We start from the raw sequence: 12,347 nt of genomic DNA, 5'->3' as shown, positions 1-12,347 counted from the left end.
TTTGTTTTTTTTTTTCAGAATTACTTTGGCTATTCAGGATCTTTTGTGCTTCCATACAAATTTCGGGATTGTTTGTTCTAGCTCTGTGAAAAATGCTATTGGTGTTTTGATGGGGATTGCATTAAATGTGTAGATTGCTTTGGATAGTAAAGACATTTTAACAATGTTTGTTCTTCCAATCCGTGAGCATGGAATGCTTTTCCATTTCTTTGTGTCCTCTTTAATTTATTTCATAAGTATTCTATAATTTTCCTGACTATAGATCTTTCACTTCTTTAGTTAGATTTATTCCTATGTATCTTATTGTTTTAGGTCCAATTGCAAATGGGATTGATTCCTTGATTTCTTTTTCTGCTGCTTAGTTATTGGTGTACAGAAATACAACAGATTCTTGTACATTGAATTTATATTCTGCAGCTTTGTTGAATTCATGTATGAGTTCTAGCAATTTTTTAGTGGAGTCTTTAGGGTTTTCTACATAGATTATCATGTCATCTGCAAATAGTGGAAGTTTGACTTTTTCCTTGCCAATTTGGATGCCTTTTAATCTTTTTGTTGTCTGATTGTTGAGACTAAGACTTCCAGTACTATGTTAAATAGTAATGGTGAGAATGGACATCATTGTCTTGTTCTTGATCATAGGGGAAAGGCTCTCAGTTTTTTCCCTGCTGAGTATGATATTAGCTGTGGGTCTTTCATATATGGTCCTTATGATGTTGAGGTATGTTCTGTCTATCCCTACTTTGTTGAAGGTTTTTATCAGGAAAGGATGCTGTATTTTGTCAAATGCTTTTTCCGCATCTATTGACAAGATCATATGTTTCTTTTCCTTTCTTTTATTAGTATCATGGGGTGCCTGGGTGGCTCAGTTGGTTAAGTGTCTGACTTCAGGTCAGGTTATTATCTCAGGGTCCTGGGATGGAGCCTGTATCAGGCTCCACGCTTATGAGTGAGGAATCTGCTTGTCCCTCTGCCATTCCCCCTGCTCGTGTTCTCTCTCTCTGTCTCAAATAAATAACTAAAATCTTTTTAAAAATTATGGCATATCACTTAGATTGATTTGCAAATATTGAACCACCCCATGTCCCGGGAATAAATCCCAGTTGATCATGGTAAATAATTCTTTTAATGTACTGTTGAATTTGATTTGCTAGTATTTTATTGAGAATTTTTGTATACGTATTTATCAGGGATAGTGGCCTGTAATTCTTTTTAGTCAGGTCCATCTTTGTTTGGTTTTAGAATCAAGATAATGCTGTCTTTGGAGAATGAGTCTGGAAGTTTTCCTTCCATTTCTATTTTTTGGAACAGTTTAAGAAGAATAGGTATTAACTCTTCTTTAAATGTCTGGTAGAATTCCCCTGGGAAGCTATCTGGCCCAGGACTTTTGTTTATTGGGAGATTTTGATTACTGATGCAATTTCTCTACTGGTTATGGGTCTGTTCAAATTTTCTGTTTCTTCCTGTTTGATTTTGGTAATTTGTTTCTAGGAATTTGTCAGTTTCTTCCAGGTGGCCTAGGGTTTTTTGTTTGTTTGTTTTGGGGTTTGTTTTTTTTTTTGGCATATAATTTTTCATAGTATTCTCTTATAATTGTTTATATTTCTGTGGTGTTGGTTGTGATCTTTCCCATATCATTCATGATTTTATCTATTTGGGTCCTTTCTCTTTTCATTTTGATAAGTCTAACTAGGGGTTTACCAATTTTATTAATTCTTTAGAAGAATCAGTTCTGAGCTTTGTTAATCTAATTTTACTATTTGTTTGTTTCTATATCATTTATTTCTGCTCTTATCTTTATTATTTCCCTTCTGTAGGCTTTAGGCTTTATTTGCTATTCCTTTTCTAGCTTCTTTAGGTGTAAGGTTAGGTTGTGTATTTGAGATTTTTCTTGTTTCTTGAGGTAGGCTTATGTTGCAATAAATTCTGCATTTACAGCATATAAATTTGAAATGAATTCTTTCCAGAACCCAATTAAAAAGTTTTTTAAAAGATTTTATTTTAATTTATTGAGATACAGAGCATGCAAACAGGAGGGGAGAGGCAGAGGGAGAGAGAGAATTTCAAGCAGATTCCCCACTGAGTGTGGAGCCCTATGTGGTGCTCAATTTTACAACCCTGAGATCATGACCTGAGCTGAAATCAAGAGTCGGACACTCATGGGGCACCTGGGTGGCTCCATCATTAAGCGTCTGCCTTTGGCACAGGTCAGGATCCCAGCATCCTGGGATCGAGCCCGGCATCGGGCTCCGTGCTCAGTGGGGAGCCTGCTTCTCCCTCTCCAGCTCCCCCCTGCTTGTGTTTCCTCTCTCACTGTCTCTTGCTGTCAAATAAATAAAATCTTAAAAGATAAAACAAAACAAAAAGAGTAGGACACTCAACCAAATGAACCACCCAGGTACCCCTAAATAGTTTGAAAAATACAAACCAAAAAATAAACAAACAAAAAAACCTGATATCTCTTCTTATCAGAAAAAGAAGTAAAATTAGCTTTTATTTATGTTCTAGTGCTATTAAAGTATTATGCCATATTAAAATAGTATTCTCTATTGACATACTATGGTTTAGTGTTTCAATAAATACTTTGAAATTGGATAGAAAATTTGAACTATGTGTGCACTAGACACATATTTCCAGTGAGGTTAGGATATCATATATCCAAATTAAACTTTAACATATGAAATCATAATTTAATCAAATTTCATCTATTTAATATGAGTGCAAGATGTCATACAGATCAAAATTTTCAATTTTCAAGTTAATTTTATTTTTTTCCATTTCTCCTTTAAGGTTTTCTCATATTTTAGAGATTTTATCTCTAAGAAAAATCTTCCTTTATCCCTTACTATTCACAGTTTTTCTTCAACTGCCCAAGAATTTGTTTTTCACATACACACACGCACACACACACACACACACACACACACACACATCATGTACCTTCCTTATGTTTTTATACTGTTAACAGCGAGGTAGATCAATCGTTGCTTTTTAGATATGGAAAGAATTCCGTAAGTGTATATAGTGATTAACACAAGATAAGACTCTGGTAGTTATAGTTCACATTTCTGCATTATAGCCTTTGGTGAATCCTACTTACAACAAAAATCTGTCTAATAACCCAGTTCCTTTTTATTCTTGTTCTCCTGAATATGGGAAACTCTTCTTGATCTTCCCTTATTCTCCAAGCCTTCTATGACCTATCTCTATCTCTCAACTAGCCCCATTCCGTAACTGATCTTGGATATATTTTCCTAAATGTCACTGGGCATTACCAAAAGAATACCTGCTGGTGATGAGTATTAAGGAGGGCACATATTGCATGGTGCACTGGTTGTTATATGCAAGTAATGAATCATGGAACTTTACATCAAAAACTAGGGATGTACTGTATGGTGACTAACATAATACAATTAAACAAAATAAAATAAAATACAAATGAAAAAAAAAAAAAAAGAATACCTGCCCTCCATATCTTTATAAGGTATGGGGACATAGGTGTTGAGGGTTGAGTAAACCAAAATCTTAATTCATGGTACATTATTTCTTGTCTTTAGAAGACTTCCTTTTTGTCCAATTTATTTATTTTTATTTTAATGCCCACTTACCACTCCCTTTCTCTGCCATAGATAACCATTGTAATGCATTTATATATATATATATATTCTTTTGATTATGTGTGCTGTTATAAATTACATATTGTTTTGTGTGCATATTTTTTTTCCATAATGGCTTGAGGTATAGATCATATTGTTTCTTATTTTTTTTATTCATTATTATCTTTAAAAGTCTGTCCTTATTGTTAAGTGTACAAGTGGTCCATTGCTTCTAATTGCTGTTACTGTGTGTTCTCCGTTCTACGTGGTATATGTGTGTGTATGTATGTTAAATGAAAAATATGAAGATACATAAATATACAGATATATGTGTGTGAATGTAAGTGCGGGTGTGTGTATATATATATGAAATATATATGGTGTACATTTGTTATTAGACACATGCACATACATATATAGTTATATATAATGTTATATATACATTTATACATAACAATAATTATTACATATATATCATTTTTTTACCTACCCATTTCCCTTTCTACCTTTACTTTAAATGCCATATTTAAATGTCATCTCTATAAAATTTCCTCTACTACATTGAGACAGAATTAGTGATTTATTCCTCTGTACTATATTAAAATTTTGTACATTTTAGCTTACAGTCACTATTTGTCTAATTCTGTCAAATTTATACCGAATGCTAAGATCTAAATAGGTCTCCCTTAAGCAAGGCATAATTTCAGAGTATCGGCCAGATTTTTATAGAAGAGTCATCTAAAATTAAAATGTTCAATTGTCAGGTTGGGGCAGAAGGAAAAGGGTGATATTGTTCAGAGCATAAAAATTACCAGCTATAAGATTAAAAGTTTGGGGATGTAATGTACAGCATGGTGATTATAGCTAATAATACTATATCGTATTCTTGAATGTGCTAAGAGAGTAGATCTTCTTACCACAAAAAGGAAACAGTAGCAATGTGATGGGATGAGGTCATTGCTAATACTATGGTAATAATCATTTTGCAATTCATAATAGTATCAAATCAACACATTGTACATATTGAAGTTATACAATGTTATGTGTGAATTATATCTCAATAAAGCTGGGGGAAAAACTTCAGTTATCTTATTCTGAATCCACCTAAGGAGACATGAATTGAGAGTATGTGGACGGTGAGGCCAGAAGGGGATGGAATCAATGAAAAAAGAAGATTTCCCTAAATAAAATTCAGTCCTTTCTCATTGGGAGATAAACTCAGCATTGAAAATTATAGGACAGTTTCACCATGGCCTTCTAAGATAAGATTCAACTCTGTCTGAGGATCAATATCTGTCCTCAGGAGATGCTTTAGCCAAAATGGACTAGGTGTGTCCTAGTAACAAACAACCCTAAATGGTTAGTGACTCAACTACCCATAAAAAGGTAATTGATCATATTCAGTACTCTTTGCAACTGAATAAAGGTTCAGGTCAACTTTTCTCCATGTGTTGGCTCAGTATTCTAGAGTGCTTTGACTTAAGAACATTTTCACATCTATTTGTGCTATGATCGTTGGTGCTGGAAGAAAGGTTGCCGGAGATTATTAAATGCTTTCATCTGAGAAGGACACATTATGCCTGCTGTCACTTTATTGCTCAAAACATGTCACTTGGCCGTGTCTTATTTCAAAAGTGACCAGGAACTGCAGTCTTCCTATGTGCCCAAAACTAAAGGAATAATAACTATCTTACCATAAGGGAGGTGGTGTGTTTGTGGTGTAGAGAGAAAGAGAGAGGGAAAGACAGAGACGCTCAACAGAAACATAGGAAATATAGTTGACATTCACCCAAGAGATATAAAAGGATCTATTTGATGCATTAAAGGCCTCTTTGCTTATAGTTTCCTATTTTTCTGTGTAATCTCCCTTGCCATCTAGGAAATGTCTTCGTTCAGATGGTCCCCAATTTATGATGGATCAACTTAACAATTTTTTGACTTTGTGATGTTGCAAAAGTGATATACATTCAATAGAAACCATACTTCAGAATTGAATTTTGATCTTTTCCTGGGCCAGCAACATGTGGAATGATTCTCTCATGATGCTGGGCAGTGGCGTTAGTCACATGTACACAAAGCTAAACAACCAATACACTCACAACCGTTCTGTTTTCCACATTCAGTACAGTATTCAATAAATTATATAAGGCAGTCAACACTGCATTATAAAATAGGCTCTGTGTTAGATGATTTTGCCCAACTGCAAACTAATGTAAGTATTCTGAGTTCAGTTAAGATAGGCTAATTAATCTAAGCTATGATGTTTGGTTAGCTAGGAATATGAAATGCATTTTCAAACTTACAGTATTTTCTACTTACAATGGGTTTATTGCGATGTAACCCCTTCATAAGTCAAGGAAGATCTGTACTGAGGAACTTGTTTTTCTTTGTTTCCTCTGTGGCTAACACAATTCTGCCATGTCTCACCTTTACTTCCAAAAGTCATTGAAGCTTATTGCTTAAAATTTGAAAGCAGTATTAAAGAATGAGCATTGGAAGATTTGAAAAATGGGCTCTTGACCTGCATATGACTCTTTTAATCTAAGTTTAACATTTTATAGGATAAGAAATAAGGACTCTTTTATAAACTACCACATTATGATGTTATAGTCTTAGCACCCGAATTCCTTACTATGTAACACACATTTGGTTTGCTGCAGATCATAGAAAGTGGGATGATTTTATCTATTTAGTCATGCAAATGCATTTCTGGCAGTTTCTGGGAAACCTGCCTGTCACATTCAGGAGTCAGATAAACAAAATTAAAGCAGTGAGATTCTCATACTTCTCATAAATTAAAATATGTTTTTAGTAAAAGTTTATTTGTGTAGCCTTTGTGTCATATAAACCCTAATGTAGAACTCTCCAGCTCTGTTTAAAGTCATGGCACACATATTAAGTAGTAATAGGTACAATGAGGTAAATGGAAAATTCTACATATATCTAGTAGAAACCAACTTGGGTGCTCTAGTCATTGTAGGCTCTGTCAAGCAGCACTGAGGAGGTCTCTATATTGATATACATGTAACTCAGGTTAAGAAGTTCTATCTTAAAAGATCAAGTCTTAAAAAAAGCTGAAGACTGATAGGCTTGCCTGCTTTATACTTCAGGCAGTCATTGGAAAATATTCATTGAGCACCTTATGTGTATCAACCACCTTACTAGCCACTGGTTACATGCAGTGGAGATCAACATTATAGATACAGTTCTTGTCTGTCAAACACTTTAAATTGACCTTTAGGAGGAAACAATGTGGTAACTTTGAATCTGTACTTGAAATGTATGTAGCCAATCTCTGAAAAGTAAGGAGACTTCTTGAATCCCTTGGTAATCACCAATTTTCAATGTGGGTCTGGGTTATTTGGGGTTTGCAAATATTTCAGATATGTTCCTTTATATGACTCCCATAATTCCTGGCTGTTATTAAGATCTCCTCATAATTGTAATGCAATTTAAAATAGGTACTTTGAGGGGTGCCCGGGTGTCTCAGTCCATTAAACGTCTGGCAGTTTCTGGGAAACTGAGCCTTTGGCTCAGGTCATGATCCCAGGGTCCTGGGATCAAGCCCTGTATCAAGGCCCCCATATCAGTCTCCTTGCTCATCAGGGAGCCTGTTCTCCCTCTCCTCCCTGCTCAGTGTTTTCTCTCACTATCTCTGTCCTCACTCTCAAATAAATAAATAAATAAATAAAATATTTAAAATAGGCACTTTGAGACCTTTTAAATAAGAGGGTTACTAATGTTTAAAACCAGAAAAGTTCTTAAAGCTGTCAAGATTTGCTCACAAATTCTTAATCTATGAAGAGTCTCGTAGATACTATGTTTTTTTTTTCCATTTTATTTTGAGCCATAAAATAAGTACCTATCGTATTTATTTTTGTGTGATAAAGCAACTGAAAAGATGCAAATTAAGTTGAAAAGACAGGATTCTCTTCCTACCGTCAGTTGATAATTTTGTCATATTGTAATAACAACCTTGGAATGATCAACTTCCCCAAATAACCCTTTCTCAAAGGATAAAAGGATGTTCTGACCTAAATTCATTTTAGGTAATTGAAATAAATAACCCTAGCTATAAAAACAACAAGGTTAATGAAACATTCCCAGTGTTAAAATGTATAAGCATCACTTCAGGAGTTTGCAAAAAATGCAAATCATCAGCCTTTATCCCAGAGATTCTGTTTTAGTAGGACAGCTGTGGAATCCCAAAGCAGTGTTTTTATATGACCTCCATGTGATGATTATGAAAGGGTTCCTGGAACCCGTATTTTCAGAACACTGATGTTGTAGAAAGAGAATTAGTTTAAGTGTCAGGCATACCTGGATTTGAATTCTGCCTCGATCTCAAATTCTATGTGTATTAGTTATATATTGCTATATATCATATCCATAGAACTCAACAACTTAAAAAAATGCACATCTGTTACTTCATAAACTCTGTGGGTCAGGAGTTGGAACCTTCCTATCTGGAACCTTCCTATTATTTATTTATGGTTTCATAAGGCTGGAGCCAAGGTGCTGACCAGAGTGAAATTCTCATCTAGAGGCTCATCTGTGAGTGATCCACTTCCAGGCCCCCTCAGTTTGTTGACAGAAATCATTTCCTTTTGGTTGTAGGACTAAGAATATGGTGACTGTTAGCCAGAGGCCACTCCTAGAGGCTGCCCATCATTCCTTGACACATGAGCTTTTCCAGTATTGCTGCTTGCTTCGAGAACCAAGCAAGGTGAATCTCTAACAGAAATCCACTAGCAATATGGAGTATTACATAATGTAATATAAGCACAGGTGGAACATTTCACCACTTTTTCCATATTCTACTAGTTAGAAAAAGTCACAGGTTCTGCTCACTCTCAAGATGAAGGAATTATACAAAGGTGTGAGCTCCAAGAGGGGCTGATCATGGGAAGCCATCCAAGAATCTGTCAGCCACAGTGTGACCTGAAGCAAATTGTTTATTTAGCACCATGGATTCTGAACTTCCCCACCTCAAAACAGAGTTAACACATGTAGCATAAGTGAAGGTCCTGGCATGTTATAACCATTTTATTAGTTCTGTTAATGGATAATAACCCTGAAAGGAAAAGGACCACAGGGCTCTAATAGCGTATCTGCAAATTCCCATCTAATTCTCTGGTTTAAGGTCCAAAAATTATGTTCACACTTTTATTGAATATAACCTATCTCCAGAGCTTAATGTAGACTTTATCTCATGGTAGACATTCAGTAAATGTTTGTTCCTTACTAATAGTGTTTTAGTAAATGTTCCTTTCTTTTATTACATTTTTTTTTCTTAAACAAGGCTTTATTTTAGGATGTTCTTTCCAAAGACAGATGAGAGGATCACCTCTCTTTGCCATGCTTTATTGAAAAATAATTTAAGTTTGGGAGTGAAACCTATGAATGCATCCAATGGAAATAAAAGCGAAGATTCCCAAAAGACCACATAGGAAGTGTTTCCATAGGGAATAGAGCACACAGAATGTTCTGTGCACTCAGAGCAGCAGCTGCTTCAGCTTGGGGCTCCTAACATGGCTGTTTTGACAGCCTCTCTCTGCAGAGTGCAAGCAATTACTAGTTCTATGAGCATTTTCCTCTATGCTCATATTCATAGACTCAGCATTTCCCCCCACTGGCTGTTTTCCTCAGCTCTTTTACTCCACGTTTCTAACATATCAAAAAAAAAAAAAAAAAAAAAAAAAGCATGTAGAGATCTGAAGATAATTACTTGAATGCTGATCTCAAAAAAAAAAAAATAAGTGGGGGAAACTAAAGAAAAAAATACTGCAAATAACCCCCTTACTTCTGTTGCATATGCATCCTGTTTCCATAATTATTCTAACATCCCCCCCCCACCCCACTGGAGTGTTTTTTTTTTTTTTAAGAGAATTTGGTAGGTAGAGATATGGGAATTAGAATGGTTAATGTAGGAGTAAATACTAAAGATGAAAATATAAAATATTCTTCTCTTTTTATCCTATCAATGTATATGAGTCATAGCACAATAAGTCTTCAGAAAAAAAATACAAGAGAAAGGATAATAAGAGATTTACTTTTCAATCAGATAAACCCATAAGCTCTAAAAAAATTATTTTTTCCTAGTGTGCCATCATTTCTTTAGTTAATCTGTTCAGTCTCTGACCCCTCTGTATATCCTGTGTAAGCCCTTCCTCTTTATGATAAGCTTATTAAATTTCTAACCATTGTTCTACCCAGTAAGCATCAACTTGTTATACTTAAAATAACTGTCACAACTTGGCATATTTTTTCATTACAGTATATTACAATTTTAGAAATATTTTTCCGGCAACCAAGAATCTTTTTTTTAACCACACATTTGCAAATTAGCCAGCATATCATTAGATTTTGGAAATTGGTACTGCTAAGTAACATAATATAATTCTATTTAAGAAGTAGTTGCTGAAAAATGAGATACAAGATAGATTGGTACATACGTAGGTAGGCAGATGATATGCTGTGAAAAGAACTGCAAAATAGAATAATAAAATGATGGGGCACCTGGGTGGCTCATTTGGTTAACCTGCCTTTGGCTCAGGTTATGATCCCAAGGTCCTTGGATTGAGCCCCATATTGGGCTCCCTGCTCAGCGGGAGACCCTCTTCTCCCTCTCCCTCTGCTTGTCCCCCCATCAAATAAATAAATAAATAAAATCTTTAAAAAATAAAATAAAATAAAATGTTAAGCCTGAACCAAATATGAAAATTCATTAGCTCAAACTCTGAGGTGCTAAGTGATCCTGTAACAGTTGGGGGTGGAATGTCTAGCCCTACTGTTCCTGGTCTAATGTCTCTTCTACTAAGCCATGCTGACTCTATACATGTTTGAAAAATGGAGCTCAGAGAAGTGGGTAATAAAAATTCATAATCTTTTCCCATATAATGCATACTCTCCTTTTTATGCTTAGCAATCAGGATTCTTCATGCCTTCCTGAATGTTCTTATAAAGCCTTCAGAATCGTCCAGGCAACTACCAAAAAGGTAAATTGTATAGCTAGAAACATCTATGTATTCATGCCTCACAATCTGGGGGGAATAACAATGGAAATAATTTTAAAGTAGATACAAAGCTCTTGGGTATTGAGTCAGATAATTTGTCTAAATTTATGAAAGAAGTAACATTATCATTGCTGCCTAACTTCACATTTCTTTTAGTCACACATATAAATGGCCTCAAAACAGTATAATTTTCTAAAGGTAAAAAATTAATGTAGCTCTTCAGAGTTTCCAATCCCTTGATTTATAGGAAAGGATATTCATACTAAGTGTGTCTCTCAATATATGCGCTAATGTGTGTGCTACGTGTATTTTTTACAGCACCTCAGCAGAATGTTCTGCCTGAAGCTCTATGCTTTCCCCTAATGAAAATGAACCACATTACATTCAGTGCAGAACATAAAAGAAAGATCTTTCAGGAATCAAGACAAGTAATTTATCAGTTTCATCCTCAAAGTAAACCACAAAGACCTATGGGTCAGATTTGGGACCAGTCATAGTACATCTGCGCATTCACTTTAAAAGACCTGACTTCTAGGGGTTATTAGGACTCTGTTCAAGGTTTCTGGTACATAAACTCTCAAAATTTAATTACAGGCATGAATAAGGCGGTAATAGTTTCAAACTCCGTAGTATTTATTTAGCTAGCCAACCCTGTAGTGATGTATTTTCATTCATTCATTTTCAAGATGAGATGAGCACCGTCAGCTATGCAACTGATAAATGGCTTCTAATATAATGCCAGTTGGTTTAGACTTTATTGGTGAGACCCTCAGGTGACTCTGTCGTATATTGAAATAGATACACAGTGGGCTTGGCTTTAGGAAATTTTAAACTCCAGCTCTTTTGGGAAATGTTATCCATAAAAAGCCAATTGCACCAGGATTTGCTGAGTGGTGGCGACTGTTGGTGGAGATGGAGTGTTCTGCATCCTGTATCTGCTGTTCTGGAGTGCTGTGGGCTAGAGTGTAATTGGTACACTGTATCCTCTGGGGAGCCTTCAAAAGCTGGCAGTCCATCTCCTGTTACCCCTTCTATAGGTTGTAAATGAAAAGATAATTTGCAAGGTGATCACTTTTTTTTTAACATAAATGTATAGTAATGCAGCCTGCAAGATTAACATCAGTCAGACTGAGCACTGGTTGGAAATATTTTTCATACACAGAAATCCTCCTGAAATGGTAGTGCATTGTATATTACATGGCATATGTTTCCTGAGAAGGTAAAAATAGTAAAAAAAATTAAAATAAAATAAATAAACAAACAAAAAATCCTAACTTTGTGTACTATAATTGTCCAAGGTTCCCTTTATCAGAATGAAGACAATTAAGTATTTATAATCTTAGCTATTTCTAATCATATTTATATAATTTACACAAAGAAAAATATATGGTATTATAAACATTTCTGAAAGCACTTTTCTGTCCAGTAGGAATTTGAAAGGTAATAAGTGAGATTGTGGATTGCACAGCCTTTTGTGAGTTTAAATTTAAACACCTCAATTTACATAAGAAAGCTTATGTTTTAAGTAACAGCAACTGCTTTTCCCATGTTGCTTTTGAGTAAACATTATTTCGGCAGTCAGGTAGGGATAATAAGAATTTGACTTCTCAGTATTTCAGTAATTGCTACACAGAATTGTTATCATCTTCCAAGTATATAATCTAGAGTATAGCACTTGTATAGTCTTGAAGTTAAATATAATATGTTTGCAAAGAAGACAATGGAGTTTATCATT

Source organism: Ursus americanus, chromosome 8 (assembly GCF_024610735.1).
Source record: "Ursus americanus isolate L20-20 chromosome 8, mUrsAme1.1.p, whole genome shotgun sequence".
Classification (NCBI taxonomy): Eukaryota; Metazoa; Chordata; class Mammalia; order Carnivora; family Ursidae; genus Ursus; species Ursus americanus.
This window is presented reverse-complemented; position numbering follows the sequence as displayed.